This window comes from Drosophila albomicans, chromosome 3, assembly GCF_009650485.2.
Source record: "Drosophila albomicans strain 15112-1751.03 chromosome 3, ASM965048v2, whole genome shotgun sequence".
In the NCBI taxonomy this organism is placed as follows: Eukaryota; Metazoa; Arthropoda; class Insecta; order Diptera; family Drosophilidae; genus Drosophila; species Drosophila albomicans.
Genome location: NC_047629.2, coordinates 29,035,579 through 29,054,313, shown reverse-complemented (window position 1 = coordinate 29,054,313; position 18,735 = coordinate 29,035,579). Strand labels below are relative to the sequence as shown.

The window sequence follows — 18,735 nt, the reverse complement described above, 5'->3', positions numbered from 1 at the left end:
GTTTGCTACTAATTAAATATAAGTTATAATCAAAGCTATTTTTATAAAATGGGTAAAAAAAAAAGAAAATCCAGCAGCAACTGGCAAAAACAAGTTGACAACTTTTGTGCACCGATGCTGTAAATCAAAACGCGTTTCAGCTGCTGCGGAGGAAGAGGAGAAGATGGGAGGGGGGAATAGGTGGAGCTGAAGCTGAAGAAGAGCAACAGATACAAATTGGTGTGATTTTGAAACAGTTTTTTTTTTTTTTTTGGTTGGTGTTTTTGTTGTTGCTTTGTTTTCTGGGTGTAAACTCTATATTGCTAAAATAAACTTGTTTTGTGGCTCGTGCACAAACATTCAAGTATATTCCACATATGTGTATACATACATATAAATAAATAAATATATGTATATATAATTTTTAGTGTCTTTTTTTTTTGCGCTGAAACCGCAAATTCTGCGCGTTCGCCACGACAATCTTATCATCTAATATGCTAAAAATAACTTTGCCCGCCCCTGAGTGGTTCCATATGTGTGTGTGTGTGTGTGTGTGTGTGTGTGTGTGTGTGTGTGCGTGTGTGTGTTTGTATCTCTCCGGCCTTCCGTCCGGTCGTCTATTCGTCCGATTTCTGTCTGTCTCTCTGTCTGTCGATCCATGTGTCTCTAAAAAACTTCGCGCCCAACCTTTTTTGCGCTTCGTTGTCTATATATCTATATCTCCATCTCGGTATCTGTATTTGTTGTATAGCTCTAACTGTATCTGTATCTGTATCTCTACATTCTCGACCACCAAAACGTACTTGCGTATATCTTTTTTTTCCATTTTTTTTATTCGCCCCAAAATTTTCGCTAACCAAATTTTGTTTTAGTTTTTTTTCTCTTCATATATTTTCTCGCTGTTGTTTTTGTTGTTGTTGTTGTTGTTAGAGGGGCCGTGTGATCATTTAGCACTGTGCTAATTCAATTTGTCTGCGTGTTGTGTATGACTTTTGTTTGGCAGCATATGTATGTGTGTGTGTGTGTGTATAAAGAAGCATTGCAGTATTGGTATTGACAGTATTGCAAAATACTAAAATATGATATGGCTAGTATATATAATATATGCGATATATTGGCTAATGTATTTAGAGAAAGAGAAAATTCGTTTTAAGTCTTCAAGTTGTTTTGACAAAATCTATATATTTTCAAATAGAAATAATTCATGAATATCACTTATTCATCATACTAAATTTTCATGTTTGTATTTAGTATTTTTGTCCAATTTCTTTTTCTGCACTTAAAAGAATTCTAAAATCATTTCTATTTTCGGTTGTTAAAAATAAAGTCAATTCCAAAAACTGTGAGTTGACAGTTTTGTTTTTCTTTTTCATCGTTGTACAACAAATTTCACGCCTATAATAATTAAATTAGAAACTTGGTACTAAATGAAACTAATAAAAAATTGCCATCTTTTGCGGCGACAATCTTTCAAGACAGGGGGGGAATTACAATGCTGTGTGAAATGCTGGAAATTTCAATTTATTTAAAATGTTAATTTTCAAATGTCAACTGCAATTATTCGCAGATCGCTTTAAGATTAACGACGGTGCAGAAATTAGAATAAATTTTGCTTAGCATGAACACAAGCACACGAATTGCCAAAAAAATAATCTATTCAATATATGTATGTATGAATATGTTTTTTTTAATTATTTTGAAATTTGTTTGCTACACACGCTTTAATCTTTTGCATAGCTAACAACAAATATAAATCAAATATTTAAGCTGTTGTCTTAACTCAATTTTATTGTTATCAAAAATTTCCAATCATTTGTTGTTTTGATTTCAACTGTTGATTTTATTTGGAGTGCAAAAGCTAAAACAAAACAACAAAATAAAAAGATCAATCAAATAAAATGCAATAACAGAGAAGGCTGGGAGAAATTGAGAGATAGAGATAGAGGGGAGGGAAAGAGACAGATGCAGAGTCTGGGGTGCAGCAAGATGCGAAATCAAGAAAAATTGTGTAAAAATTTCCACTGCCCGTTGATATTTGCTTTTCTGCTGTTGTTGTTCGGCCTTTTAATGTGCATGTGTCTTGTGCACACAATAAATAATAATAATAATAATAATAAATAAAAGCAGCACAAGAATACAGCAAGAAAAGCACAACTCAAATACAAAGTATTATTTTTTTTTTTGCATTGATGATTTGCCTCTTTTTTTCCGTTTGTCCAAGCAGTTAACATCAAACTGTGGATTTTTAATAACCCAGTCGATGTCTTCTGGGTCGCATTGATTGTTTGCTTATTAAAAACTGTTGTTGCTGGGGAGAAGTGCACAAACTGCTGAAATACCCTGTAAAGTACACCTAGAGAGACGACCTTCACAGCTGTGAACTTTGAAATAGCAGTGCTAGCAACCTATGAAAAATACTGTTTTAAACACACTCATATTTCAAAGTTCACAGATGTAGCTATAAGGTCCATTCGATAGCTTCTAGTTGATCAGAAATAAATTCGAATGTGTAGCAAAAATTCCATTATAAATAATTTCACACATGGAGGAGGAGGTCTTTGCTATTGCATAAATTAGACAGAACATGATAGACAGATGACTTGGCTTAAATTCACCATTGACTGTAAATTTATGCATTGTCATTAGGCTAACTATACACCTCTTTCCTCCCCCCTCTCCTCTACTCGTGCATAAATGGGCAAATTGGAAAATTGAGTTCTCATTTTACAATTTCATTGAACATTAAATTTGACTACAGAATTTCAATAGGATGACCTTTTCATTGCATTAAAACATGCATATTCATTTTGCATTTTCGATTCACTAATCAAAGGCAATTAAAGTGGAGAAAGAGTTTTTTTTTTGTATCTGCAACTCTTTAATTAAAGTCATGGCTTTCTATCACCATAAATAATATGGCTGAATGAATATTCAAATTTGATAAAAAAATATTTGAACTGATTGCGCTAAAAATCTTAAGAATTTATCAATAGTCAAGAAACCAGTTTAACACGCGCTTTACTCATTCAAAACTTTTTCATTACCAAACATTTTTTTATAATTTTAAACTGGTCTTAAATATCAATATTCTCCATATTTGATTCATTTTTGGTCGACTCTATTCGGTTCTTCATTAAATGTCAACAGCACACAGAAAGAGAGAGATAATTCTGCACGCTTTAATAGCCTCTGGCCGTAAAATGCGAACTAATTTTAATTTAAGCTAAAATATGACTGAAATTCAGTTAATAATGCTAAGCGCTTGCTCATAAACATTGCGACACGCCCCAAACACACACACACATACACATACAGTAAATTTTCTAATTCCCGCATCGTATTATTATCAACATAACTACTTTTAATCCAACTATCCAGCTGAGTACACGTTGTTATCCTTGTTCGCGCATTATAAATGTTCAAAAGCAGTCGTTGCTCTCGTTTTGTGGTCGTTATATTCACCACCAGTTGTTGTTACCAGTTGTTGTTGTTGCTGTTGTGCGAAGGCATTGTTTAATGCATCGCATTAAATGCACAGGGTAAAAATAGTAAATCAAGTGTGGCTTATTATGCTTGTCCTCTGATTTTGTGGTTAAACCAATTGCACATTTAATTTAATTCCCCGACAAAATGTGAACTGGAATTCGTATGGAAATTTGACTGGCCACAAACAAATATTAAACCGAGTTATTTGCACTAGTTCATTATATAATATGTTCTATTTAATTGACTGGTTAGCTACTCGCAAAGAGAAAGAAGTTCAAAAATTAATGCAAATATGCATAAAGTTGTTGCACAGAGTTTGCCTGAAATTTCTTTAATTAGTAAAGTTATATGTTTAATGGAGAATATATGAAAAATATATGTTAAATACCAATGCTTGAAATAAAGCTAAGATAGACTTAAAGAAAATATTAAAGTGAAGTTTCTATAGGGATAAAAATAAAAATATATATTTGTATTTACCTATTCCAAAAGTTTAAAGAGGTAGTAGAATAAAAATACTAAATATAGATATTTAAAAACAAATAATTTCTTTAATTAGTAAAGTAAATCTTTGTTTAGTGAAAATATTACAAATATGTTTAATTATAGTAGTAGTAAAAGGTACAAAATATTTCATAAAAATATTAAAATTAATTTACTTATTCCTGAAATTTCTCTCAGTTGTAAATTGGAAACACTCTTTACGAAAATACTAAAAAAGCATACACTATATATGGTATATACTATATATGCATACTATATTTTAAATGTTCATACAGCTTATTACTTCACATTACTTTCCTAAGAGTTTCAGTTAAGATTAACTGATACCCTGATTTACAGGGTATCTAGTTGTGTAGTTAGAAACTGTTGCTAAGTGTAATCATCAGCTGACTTGACGCTTTGTTTTCTTCCGGTGCCAATTAGCAGCCTTGCACGATGCGTTCGCAAACTGTTTGGAAAATTTGATTTGATGTGGAAATTACATACTATATATGCATGTTTGTATGTGTGTATTCATTCAGTGGCAGCATTTGAAAATGTGCAAAGCAAACCAAGTGAAATGATGTGTGTGGGCGGCATCTGGCGTTAGGAGGATGAAACACAGACAAATGTGCTCTACTCTCGCTATCAATGGCAATGCCAAGGCGTACACACGCCCACTCACACACACCCGCCCACTCTCGCCTTCTCCTCACATACACTCTCACATACAGACAAAGAATTTTCACGCACGCTGCGGGGCAAGCGATTTCACATGCGAAAACTTTTTTGGCAGAATGTTGCATTCCCCAATGCCATTTGTCAGTGTATAGTTAGGAGCTCTTCTCTCCTCTCCTCTCCTCTCCTCTCCTCTCCTCTCCTCTCCTCTCCTCTCTCCTCTCGTCTCGTTTTGTATATAGTCTTATGCATTTCCCGCCATTAATTTCCATTTGCTATGCAGCAACTTTTGAAGCATTTTCCCTTAACGCGTCGTCGTCGCCGTCGCGTTGTCTATGAACTTCACTTCAATTGAGAGCGATGAGTTGATGATGATGCAGCATCAGCAGCAACCGAAGCATCAGCGTTGTGGCGACATTTTCCATATTCAATTAACTTGTTGAGAAAATTAAATTGTGGCCAGTTCAAGAATTGAACGAGGGTTAAATAAAGCAAATCGTTTAATTGTTTAATTTAATTGCAAAATGTGATTGCCCCGAGTCTTTTCCACTGTTTGTGGCAGCTATAAATTCGCTGCTCGAAAATGTGTTGTAAGAGGCCAAAACAGAATTAGCTAAAGCGAGTTTTCAATTGCCGGTTAACGGAGCGTATAATGCGACTCTTAACACAAATTATCTCACAAATGAATCTCTGCCCAGGATGGCTTCAACAGGACGAGCCGTTAAAGGCACAACTTCCTTGTTCCGTATTAACTTTTTCCATTCAGCTTTCCCTTTTTTTAGTAGCTTAACTTATCTGCAAAGTTTGCAACTTTAATTTCCTTTATTGTTTTCTTGGAAATCTAGGAAGTTGCTTTTATATTCTTTAAGCCATAATAAGTATTATTAAGTGCATTTAATACTATAAAAAGCAAAAGTATTTTATTCTGCAAGTCTTGTGAAAGCATTATGTTTTTGCTAATAATAATATGGGTTTAAAATTACTTTTAACTTGTGAATTGTATCTATACTTTTAGTATTTAAATTTGCTATTTTTAATGATGTAGAATATTTTAATACCCGCTAGAAGAAGGGTATTATAAATTTGTCCTTGCAGAAAATCTATGTAACAGACAGAAGGATACCAAATATAGATATTAATTAATCGGTATAATAATTTGGTATATTATAAGAATACTACTGCATTGTTTTGGTTTTATTCAATATGGCTATCTCATAGTCGAGCACACTCGATTGTGAGTGTGAGATCTGAACTATTTAAAAATATTAAAAGTACTTAAAAAAGTACCTTAAATGTTAATTTTGTAACCCATCTATCAATATTATAAAAATCCTTATTAAGCCCATTTAATACTATACTTCATTACTAAATTTTAAATTCCTTGAGTTCTGTCCATTTTTCTACCATTGATAGCTGATATTGTAAATTAGTTGTAGAGTGCTTTAGTTTTTAAATAATTTACATTCTGTTGTTTTATTCTGAAAGTCTTTTTACTATTTATTTATTTACACATTTTATTCACATTATCAACATCGTTTGTAAACTGAAAACGCGAGATGAGCTTTTGTTTCAGCCGCTGGCCGTTGATTGCATTTAAAGTTTTTAATTTCATTTGGCCAGCAGCAGTTTTGTCCTCTTCCTTCCTTCCTTCCTCTTCTCCCCTCTGGCTCAGCATAAATATTAGTTGGCGCCTCTTCCTCTTTAGCTGTCGAAAACAAACAAAGGCCATTTGCTTTTGGCAGTGTAGAATGAAGGATGTTCGTGCAACTCGAATCCCCTCTGGCTTCGCTGACAAATGCCACAAACAAAGGTCACACACACACAAAATGTTCACATTCCGACAGGACACATATCAGTCTAGGTCGGAGTCCTTCCTTCCAGTTCTTGAATTATGTATAATTGTGGTTGTTGTGACGGTTTTTGCGTGTGTTCCAAATAAAGCCTCAGACTTTTGGCTAATACTATGAAGCTGCATTGAGATGCAATCAAGCACAACACATTTTGTGGCTAAGCCAGAAGCTGAAGCAGTCACCAACAGCTGTCATGAAGCATAGAACAATTAGCTTTTCATCTCACTCTCTTTTTTTCATAGAATTTTTCTCTTTGCTTGTTTGTGAATGGCAGGAGTATTAGAGATAAATATGTTTATTGTGAATCATGTGGGTGAACTTAATTTAAGTGAGTCTATTATTTGGATTAAGTGAAGTGTTAAGTTAAATAATTCATTTTTTCAAAGTATATTTTCTACTCTTTAATAAGCGATTTTTTCATAGGTTTTCTACTGTTTAATATGCCTTATTTTAAAACTCTTTAAATGGTATTTTTTAATGTAACATGTTTTTGTTTGTCTTGGAAAATGTATTTAATAAGCTAGAGAACTTTTTCGTGTACGCTGAAAACTTTTTATGTAGCGAATTTTGTTTTGTGCTCGTCATCTGCTTATCTCATTCTCTTTCTCATTTTTCCACTGTCTCCTTGTGCTTATCAGAAAAATTATGCCATCGTGTGCAGAGGCAACGATAAGATCAGAAATGAAATCGCAACAAGATTCTCCAGCGGCGTTTGCAGTGTTGAAAAGAAGCTTTTCTGTGAATATTTTTAGCTCTCCACTTTGACCCCAGCACCGAAAATAAAAACATAAACAGCCAGAGTTTGTCTATGGGGTTAGCACTTGGGAAAGGTCTCTTATCTCCATGCGGAGCTCTGCAGCTAAAAGAATTTTTATAGCCATGAGCACGGAGCAGACTGCTGATAAGACTCTGAAATGTATTTTTAGTTTGCAGCCTCCAAAATGAAAATAAATAAATTATAAATAATTATGTTACAATTTTCGCGTTGCTGTTTTTTAGGCCTGCGAAAAACCTTCGAGTTTATTCAACTTTTGTCCCAAGTGCAGTCACAACAATGTCGTCAACAAGTTGCAGCAGCACCCGAAAGCGAACTGCAAGTGCAGCAGATGAAGAACAACAATAACAATTACAACAACAAAAACAAGAAAAATAAAACAACAATAATATCAAGGTCATTACAGTTCATTACTCATGTAACAAGTTGCTTTTCTGCCCCTCTCTTTCTCTCTGCTTGTTTCTGTTTTTGTTGCTTGCTTTTTTTTTTTGCTGACTTGAAATTGAATTTATCTTTTTGCGCTGATTATGTAAGGCAATACATTTCTTTGACATTTTGCACATTTTTATAAAATCAGCATTATTTTGCATTTCTCTTTTAAAGTGCATAATTTAAAATGCAGTTTTTATATGGGAAAACATGTTAATTGCATCATTAATATTTAATGAAGAGTTTATAATTCCATAATGATAGCTATACATTGCAAGCTGATAATTAAAACATTAATAATGATAGCTTTTTGTTATCGCTTATTTGCACTTCATTTGAGTAATTTGTTTTTTGAATAATACAAAATATAAAATGCCTAATCTTTTTGTGTATTTTCTCTCAAAACAGAAAAATTTAGATTGTAGAATATTAATTGCATTATTAATAACGATAAATACCGCTTTAAAAATAAATATTCATTTTAGAATTTACTGTTTTCTTAGCTCGAAGACTGTCTAAAATTAATTTTAATTTTAAACATTATTCTTCCTATGTCAATAGATCAAACTCGTATCAAAAGCTATAGTATATAGTATTACAAATATACCATGAAGAATAAAATATACCACAGTGTTAATATTTAATGAAATGATAACAATTCAATAACAATTTCACTTTTAAAGTTTTCCGCTAATTAAACTGATAATTAAGGTATTACAAATGATCACTATTTATATAAGGTTTATTACTACAATATTTTTGTGGGCTAATGCAATTTGTCTAATGCGTTTTGTACTTTTTGAGGAAAATTCCCCACTCAGTGCTATTTTTAAATTGCTTAAATATAGAAAACTGTTTATGATGCGTTTGAAATTGCATTTTACTACACGTGAAGCTTCGCTAACAAGCTTAGTTCATTCACGCTAATAATCGATATTTATTTTGTTCTGGATTATTTATTATAAGCTGCGAATTACGACATATCTGAGTTGTGGCATAGTTTTTCTTACGAAACTTTAAATAACAACAATGTAGATAAATCTCAAAATCTTTTTATTTATTTGTATTTATTTCGGTTGAAGCAACAAAGTTGCCCAAAAGTAGTTCCCCGTCGGCCCATTCAGATGATACGAAATCCCCTTTTTAAAGAGCTTTCAACGCTTTATCGTTGTCTTAACTGAAGTTGCTGTTGCCGCTGTTGCTATCATGGGCATTGTTTATGTTTAGGCCACGGGCCCGCCACTAAATTATGTTGTTTTAGCTTGGCATTAATGACTCTTTCCGACTCACTCTCGACACTCTCGACACTCGACGACGGTGTCTCTGTCGATATGACCGGAAGCTCTCTTTCATCGCCCATTCTCATGTCCCATGCTAGGCGGCACTCCTTCTGCTTTGCAATCTGCCACAGAGCTGTGGCAACTTGGCATTGCTGCCACTGTCAACACCAAACAAGCGAGGTGAGTGTTCCATACGCATAAATTAAGCCTCAATGTTTCAACACCCACGCAATGCCATGTCCAATAAAACTTTGCCTAAATATTATCACGGCGAGCAGTTCACAAAGTTGCCTGAAATACGCTAAGTTAAATCTGTGTAGAGGATAGAACAGGTGTGTCTTATAGGTTCTTGAATTTGGGCAGTTTAATATTAATAAATAATTCTAAATACTGTCTTAAATTTAAAATTTTTAGTTTTAAGATTTTCTAAATTTATTATTATTATGTTGTTTTTCCTTTTAAAAGTAATTCTCCCTATGTGGAATTTAAATAATTAAGCTCGACTTTGAGATTCCCGCTACCCATAATAATACCAAATCAATATACCAAGAGATACAAAAATATACCGAATACTATATTATATAGTAGAACATTCAAAAAATACCATAAAGTACATGCGGTATTATTTTTATTATATACCAAATCAATATACCGAAATACAATAATATACCGAAGTCTATGGTATATAATACTAGTTTCGAAATATACCAAAGAGTATAAAATATATCATATTGTCAATCGAAGCAAAAATATATTGTTAATTTTAATTTATTCTTAATGGACCGAATAGATTATAATTACTAACATATTTCATTATTATCAACTGAATTGTGACTAATTATAAATTGTTTTTCATCACAACTTTTATGTTGTTTCCATTTCAAACACCTTTACTTTCTTATTCATGTGCTTGAACTCCTTTCTCGTCTCCTTTCTATTCGGAAGTTTAAATTTTTTCTGGTAATGCTCACAGTTGTGTTCTGTGAATCTCGCCTTTTGCCGTTGGCATCGCTTGCAAAAATTTTCCATGCGAAAAATTAGAAAATAAATACGTAAAAAAACGTAATTGTTGCGAAGGTGAATCGCAGCTATCATCATTATCATTGTCATCGGCAGCGGCATTATCATTATTATAGACCATCTACCTGAAGGCATCTTCTTCTTTGCTGCTGCTAAGCTGCTTCTGCTGTTACTGTTGCTTTTGCTGCTATGGGGCGTGGACGTGTTGCGAACAATTTTAGTGTTTTTGTTTAATAAACAAACAAAGTCAATTGGCCCAACGACGCCAGAAAGTCGCAAGAGTCCAAAAAGGGTTTCCAGCCCCGTCATCTTTGGGCGGGTCCTATTAACATTAATCGTTCCCTCTCTTTCACTTTTAGAGAGAGTGTGTAAGTAAGTGTGTGTGTGTGTGGGAGTGTGTCTATTTTGTCCAACACAACCAGCACACACAATAAATTTACGACTTTGGATCGGTTTTAACAACTGTTTGTTTTGCAATTTTGTGAAGGCAAAATTTATGAAACGCTTCTTTTATGACCAGTTTGTTTAGCATTTAAGTGGGCGTGGCACATTCTATATATGCATTTAACGCAAAAGCGCTGCAAAAGCGAAAGTTTCGCGCATAAAGAAACGAAAGAAGAACTCGAAAAAGCTGCTTCACAATCGAGTTATCGAGTGTTGAATACTCTGTCGTTAAGGCAATTTAATGCTTTCGATAGCAGGTGTTGAAGTGAGTTTAAAGAGAACTTTGCCAGTCCATTAAGCATAAACGGATATGAGAAAGTATTTTCCATATAAATGAAATACTTAAATTGAATGCTGAATTTAATAATAAATAAATTTAATAGAAATACCAAATGAAAATAGAAATATAAATAATATTATTCATTTGTTCTGAATCTTCGATTGAAAAAGTTTGATTTAAATTACTAGATAATTACTAATATATGTCGAAAATTTTTCGTTTTTTTAAGTTTCTTCAGTTATGATACTTTCTATAATATTTATCAAAGCTTCCCTCGAATAGAATTTAGAAATCATATACAAGGAAATAATAAGAATAAGAGTTTATCTATATTATATAATATATAGATTTAAAAGTAATTTTTGTAAACTTCCAGAAGCTGTATATAAAGATTGATTTGAAATACTAATTTAGTATTGCAAATTCCCATAATAAACTCTCTTTTATATGAAGTATTTATATTTAATCGCAGTGAAGTTTCCCTGCAATACTTTCTAAGTTTTTGCTATTTTAGTAATTTTGTAATATCCACAAAACATGACACAAACAATTACCATAAAACAATACAGCAAACTTGCAGCGCTCTTAACTTTTTTAATAACTCTCGCTTCACTTCGCTGTGTCTATGCAATAAGGCAAGTCACTTTTTCATAGCATACTTTTCCGGGTGCACAACTATGATGATGGGCCAATTAACTTGATGTCGCTCATTCGGTCGCCATGTAACTCTGCCCTCCTTATCTCTCTCTCTCTCTCTCTCTCTCTCTCTCTCTCTCTAACTATCTGCCTCTGCCGCTTGAAACTCGAAACGGCAGCTGTCGCTGCATCCTTTGAGAGAGTGCGACAAATTAGAAATGTGTACATCCGTTGGATGCCACAGTCTGCCCCTCAGTCCCATACTTTTGGCTGGCGCTTACAAATGGACATGTCGTCGAAATCCTAGATAAGTGCAACTCACTTGGTTTGTCATCATTCAGCGCTGCGAAGCACTTGCAATCTTGTGTGACAGTTGCAAGAACTGCAGTTGCATTTTTTAATGGCACTTGCTACATAATTGATTATTATTCGCTTCTAGAAATATTTGTTTTAATTAAAAACAGAATAGTGGGTTATGGAAATATTCATTTTGTTGGAGTATCAAATTGCTGCGCGTAGTTTGCGTTTGCTTTGCTCAACCTCATTGATTTAATGCCGAGGTTTCTCCCACGTGCCCTGCTGTTCAAGGACACGCTTTGATTTAGTGTTATTGACAAGCATGTGGACAGCTTTTCACCTCGAAGCTACCAGCTACCTGTGGCATCTGATGGCATAATCCAGCCAGCTGTCAGCCATAGGAGGTAACTAGACTAGACCAAGTTATTAAGTGCAGTTCAATAAAAGCGAGAGTGCTTTAAAGATTTATGAAGGCTTGTTCTTTACGCTTTTACTCTTGCAGTATTTTTAACTTTGTAACTTGTCAGATATCTTCTTGAGGAGCCAATTAACGAAGCTCAGCATCTTTGCCTAATGAGGGATTTTTCATAAACGGATTTCTTAATTAGCTCATTCAAAAGAAACTGCTTTCTGTGCAACAGGATTAAATACTATTTATATATCTGGAGGAGCAACTACTAAACATAATTCTATCTGCATCTCAAAAGGATTTGAGGTATTTTGAGCTATAAATTCTTATATTTTTCTTGTTAACTTTTGTACTTATGATAAGGCGAAGAAGCGCATATTAGATACGATAAATTGAAGAAGTAAAATTGAAATTGAAAAGTGAATTTCATGCTCCAACGCAAATAAAAATTTCTTGTTTGAGTAAAGAAGTTCTTTTTAGAACAATTTAAACAATTATTAAATAAGTAAAGTATAATTTGAAATATATTTTGAACTAATTAGTTAAAGTATCTCGCAGAAGGAGAAATTTATGGAATGCGCAAGAAACCGGATGTTGGAGTGATGAATATTTGCACTTTTAAACGATTTAAAAAAAAAAAAATTTATAAGGAATTGCATTTCAAAGTGAACCTATGAAAGTGCTCGAGGCTTTGCCCAAAGGCACAGCTACTTAAAAAAAGAAGACTGTGTGAAATAATTTGTCATCACTTTATGACTTTTTGATTTAATTTTTTACAGCAATTTAATTATGAATGCTTCAATTGATGACACAATATTTCAGTTGCGAATATGTATTTACTTAACTGTTTTTTTCTCTTTGCTGGACTGACATAAAAACATGGAATTGCGTTTGTTTATGTTTCTCGTATGCATTAATTAAACGTCGCATAATATTTGAATAGTACTTCGCAGAATAGTCATATTTTGGGTATACCAAAGGGGAAATGGAAATAGTGATTTAATATATTCCATTGTTCTAGATTGTAGAATTATATGAATTGATTTAAATATGTTAATTCTTATGATTTTATAATCTGAATTGCATATTTTATTCTGTTTATGTAGGGTATTTCTCTATCGATCGATTTGGCTTCAACAAGATTTTTAAGCTGCTTTCAGCAAACACTTTTTTTAAAACATTATTTGTACATGTATTGCGTATACGCAATATCTATATGTTGCAAAATGAATTATTTTTATTTCCCATTGATTTCACATACATTTTTAATTGGTATTCGCTTTTGCAGATATGGATAAAAGTAAACAAGTGTGCGAAACATACCAAATAACAACAACAACATCGTCGCCTATTATACAAGTTCAAAGTTAAAAAGCAGCTGCAATAACGACATCAATAATTACAACAACCAGGAAAGCGCCAATTGCAGGAATTTCGTGCAGCGACTGCAGAAGTTGTCGCTGTTGTTATCATAGCAGTAACAACAACAACACTTTCAACACAAACAACAACAACAAGAACACGGCAATAATAACAACAAAATACGAAAAACAATCGCGTAAGTATGCACGCATTTTCGCAACTACTTTACTTAATTCAGTTTGTTTTATTTTATCAAATTTAATAACACTTATTGCAACGCATTCATTGACTGAATGAACAATAAACTCTGTAATTATTATTATTAATTGACAAGATTCTTTCCGATTGAAGCCGGGAAACGGATGTGCATTAAATGTCTGTTAAATCACAGGAAAATCTGTTAATGCTGTTTAATTTTAAAATGCGGCACTTTAAGGTAGACTTATCTCAAAACGAGTAAGTGGAAATAATTCATATATGCCATACATGCTTTCATCTTGCTGATTTCTTCTGATGTATTGTATCGAAAATTTTACATTTCTCTATAATACCTGAAAATTTAGTTATGATCTGATACAAATTTATAGAAATTAAAAAACTTTAACGGCTGCTGCAATCGGGTCTGAGTTGCCTTGGTTGGCAATCTGGTATTTTTGTACAGTCTGGTATAATTTGAATGTGGTATACTTTTGTACATTTTCGGAATATTAATTTGGTAAAATGTATACCGCGCTGTATATTTTAAATGTTGTAGTATTTATATTAACATACCAAATATATCCTTTGGTATACTTTTGTGAATTTTCGGTATATTATGTTTGTATATTTAAAAATGTATACCGCACTGTTTTGCTTTTATTAAAAATGTGTAGCGGGTATTTAAAAGCGGAGCTTCCATAATTGTTTTAAAATCAGTTGCTCTAAAGGGAACTTAAGTCCCAACAGTTAACTGAAAAGATTTCGGCTGAATAATGTTTTAGTCTTGCCAATTATGGCATCTTTTGATATATGTTATTATGGGTATCGATTGTTTTTTTTTTTCGATATCTTGTATCGTATAACTTATCTTAAAATCTATTTACGCTCTTTATCAAAAGTGCTACAAATGATGCGTAATTTCCCAAAGCCTTATAAATACCTCAAATACGATATGCGTCACGTCTAAATAGTCACACTATTTTGAGTTTTAAAGAGCAGAAGAATAAACAATTTAAACTATTTAGTACTTATTTCTATTTAATTTTTAAATAACGAAAGAATAAACACTTTAAATTGAATTGCATTGGATTCTAATTCTCTTTAATTTCAATTTGTATGAAGTTGTCATTTATTGCTGTGCAAGCAGAGCTGCTTTCGTGTTTCACTTCTCTGATTTTGCTAATTGTTTAAACACTTAATCGCCATATAATAAACGACACGTGCAAAATGCGCAACGTACTTGCCACAATAAGCACAGTTGTAATTGCACGGCATATGAATGCGAATACTTGTATGAGTGGGTTTTTGTGGTATGTTTGTACTCGAATCATGCGCTTATTCAACGCTCTCTCAGCGCTCAACGTTTAAACGCTGATTCAGCGGGTTTTTGTTGCTTGTTGCTGGCTGTGCTGGCTGCTTTCATGCCGCAGGCATTTTGCCAAAGCCGCATGGAAAACCTTTTGGGAAAAATGCCAAGAAGCCGCATGCCAAACAGAGCCCATGCGAAAACTTGTTGCTAACTGACAGATATCAAGTATACGCAACGTTGATAGCCGGTTAATGCATCATATGTAAAGGTGAAGCGCATTCATCATAATCAGACTTCTGACGTTTTGGATAAACGATTCGAATTAAAAATTGTGATGCCGGAAGCAGATAATACGACTCACATGGCATTATCTTAAGCTCTCGCTTGATCTTGGTGTTAATGAAAGATCATGATCAAAGCAGCACACTGAGCAGAGAGGAAGGAAGAGGATGGAAGAGTGTTACAATTACACTGAGAACGGAGACTCGACTAATTCACACATTCATTTCAACCTCGCGCAATGTGCCATAATATATATATCGCTATATATATTATATACTATTTATAAAGCCGCGACATATAGACAACCGCAGTGACCGCAAACATTTTTTCTATTATTTGCTTTTCTTCTAATATTCATTATTATTATGTATGTTAAATTAATGATAATTTATTGATAACATTGTAGAAAACAATAAATTTTGTGGTATAGTTGTTAATTCCATTTGTTGTAGTTTTAAAAATAAACGAAAAAATGTTACAACGATTTAAATCAGCTCCAAGGCTAAATGGATCGAAGAAGAAAAATAAAATGTCATATCATATAAATAGAAAGTGCTTAACCTATGATTAATTGGTTACATTATTTTTGTTGAATTGACATATTGAACATAATAATGTGAAATTTGGTTGAAAATGTGGTATATTTTGTAGTCTATGGTATATTTTGCACGCAATAGTATGTTGGTATATCAAATTTAGTCTTTGGTATATTTTAGTATACTTTCGGATTCTTTTTGAATTATTTTATGAATAATTCCGCAATGTTTTGATTTTATTGAAAACAAGGAGCTGATATTTTTTTGGTGTAGATTTTTCACTTGTGTCTGTTCAATATATTCAACAAATAAATTTAGAATAATTAAAGATACAACTGCAAAATATGGATTCACTTTTAATTATGATATGTTATAATTAACTGTGAAAAGTCTTCTTCACTTATCGCTAAATTACAAATAAATTATTAAATTCTCTCTTAAATTCTTTGAAATCTTTAAAAATGCGTCTAAAATAGTTTGCTCAAACTTATTTTGATTATGTTCATTAAATGCCTAATCAATTTAAACGACGAGTCTGGGTTTAAGTCTGGCAATAAAAGCGAAAGTAATCAGCTTTCGATTCACTAAAAGCTCTTTTATAGTAAGCTTAGGCTGTCTGTGAAAACTTTCATTGACTGATTAATGACCGCTAAGCGCATTAATAGAAATGGGAATTCTAAGTTTTATTTTATTTTATTTTTTTTTCCCATTTGCCAGCCGGACTGTCGCCTGTATTGTGGTGATTGATGAGCTGGCGCCAAGTTGTTCATCATATTCGTGCCAGTTTTAAGCTAATTAAGCGTCAGGCTGAGGCACAAACAGAAACTGACTGCTAACAATTGAAATGCTATCAATATCAAATGGCAGCAGCAGCAACAACAACAACTCCAACAAGAACAATCATAATAAACACATGTGAAACACTTGATAACTCGACTCAAGATAACCAAATCGATTCATGTCGACAACACAACAACTTCAAACAGCTGTGTGTGTGCAAGTGTGTGTTGTCTGTGTGTGTGTGAGTGTGTGTGCTTGTATAACATTTAACAATATAATCACTTGAAAATGCCAGTTATAAGAACTGGTAACGTTCTTAAAGCTTCTCAAGTGCTTGCCTTTTGACGTTTAATTGCTCTTTAACAAATTTTATTTTGACTCTACATTGACTTTTTTCTCGTATGCTCTGCTTTAGAGTATTTAAGATATCTCGAATTTCGGTTCAGACAATTATAACTGTAATTTTTATGATTCCTGAAAATTTGGTTGCCATGGGATAAAAATTGTAGAAGTTACTACGGGGTTTCGTTGCTTTGATTGAAAATCTAATATATTTTGATCTTTATGGTATATTTTGAGTGTAGTACTATATAAATATATACCACTCAACTTTTGATTTGGTTATTTTGAAATGAACACTCCACTCTTTTACTTTAATTAAAAATCTTACAATCAAGCACACTTGACTGTAGATTTTTTACTTGTTTGTGTAAATAAATTTCCGATAAAATGTGTTTATCAATAAAAAAAAGAGTTTGAAGCTTAACAGAAATTATAATAATACGTTTTTGTTGTAGAGTATTTACTATTCGCCTAGCTTTAAATGCTGTCTCATTCTCGCTTTTGGTTTCTGTTTCTTCTTTGTCTTCTTTTTGTTATTGTTGTTGTTGTTGTCTTTGTGATCGTCATTGTATAATGACTGAGCGTCAAAATAACAATTAGATTGGCTAATAAGCGAGAGTGGCAGACAATGCCAATGTTGCTTTCGATTCGTTTCGATTCATTCAATCTCTGTGAATGGCTCTTGATATGAGTCTATGAGTGGATTTTTAACCGCCGCCGGGAATCCGAAGCCGGCTTCCGCATGACTTTACAAGTCTGGACTTTAGACAAAGCCGCCACTATTTTGGCTTTGACTCAGACTCGATTTGATTCTTTCATTCGGTTTCGGTTTCGTGTATTGTTTTCTAAACTGTTGTGACTGGAATTTATTTGAAAGTGAATTTGTGAACAGCATAAAAAGGAGGCCAGAATTTCTTTGTCGTAGATTAAAGAATTCTGTGAGGTAAACCAAAGTTAATCAAAACTAGAAATTAAGTCTTAGTGGCACAAGAAAATAAACTTCAAAGCACAAGAAAAACGGAAGCTTGGAAAAACAAACAAATAAATAGTTTCTTGATTTGAAACGTACCCAAGTTGACAGCATAATTATAAGTTTCAATTCACAAGAACTTCATTAAAACTGTGGGCAAAATAATTTATTGCTTTAAGATCAGTTCACAAATAGTTGAAATACCCCAAAAAGAGCAATCTCGATTCTTCAAGCTGAGTCAATTAATCATTCATCAAATTGTTGCCTATCGATAACAAAGCGCGCTTGAGATTCAAGTGATAATTGTCTGCAAATTATATGGAAATAAATCCAATTAAAAACGATTTTATTTATTTCACGCCGTACCACTCGGCTCTTGGCTACGCGTAGTTTCCAATTAGTTGATGATAACCCCGTGCCCCTCTATCTATCTCTCTGTGTTTGGCAGGTGCCTGGAGGCTATCAATAAAAACTAACAACAACAACAGCAACAGCAACAAAATCAAACAATTTATCATACAATGTCAGCGTTTTTTTCTCCCTCTCTCTCTCTATCTCTTTGTGGTTTTGTGTGTGGTTTTGTTTTTTAAGCTGACTTTTAGGATTGTTATTTGAATTTGTTTTGCGGCTTGTGACTGTCGCCTCAGTGGCTGAGCACGTTTAGAGCTCATCTCTTTAGTTTTCTTCTTCTGTTCCTTTTGTTGTCTATTTCTCTGTTTCTTCTTCGCTTTTTTTATGGGCGAAGCCGGTAAGTGCTTATGGTAATCGTTGCGGCCTTTTAATTAATGCCTTTTAGCTTTCCCAAAAATGAAGAAAGACGAACGGACAGCAACAAAAAAAAAAAAAAAAATGAAGAGAATTCTCTTCTTGCTGCTTTTGTCGCGTGGCCAGACAATGACTAATACTTTGT

At 33.1% G+C, this 18,735-nt stretch overlaps 1 protein-coding gene across 4 annotated transcripts in view; it reads left to right on the top strand.

Moving 5' to 3' along the window:
- LOC117566879 (receptor-type guanylate cyclase Gyc76C-like) overlaps window positions 1–18,735 on the top strand; it is a 46,924-nt gene that overhangs the window by 5,805 nt on the left and 22,384 nt on the right. For all 4 annotated transcript variants that reach the window (XM_052005385.1, XM_034246489.2, XM_052005384.1 and 1 more), the window contains exon 3: window positions 13,335–13,604. The gene's annotated coding sequence lies outside the window, so the exon portion shown is untranslated. The remainder of the gene's footprint in view (window positions 1–13,334; window positions 13,605–18,735) is intronic.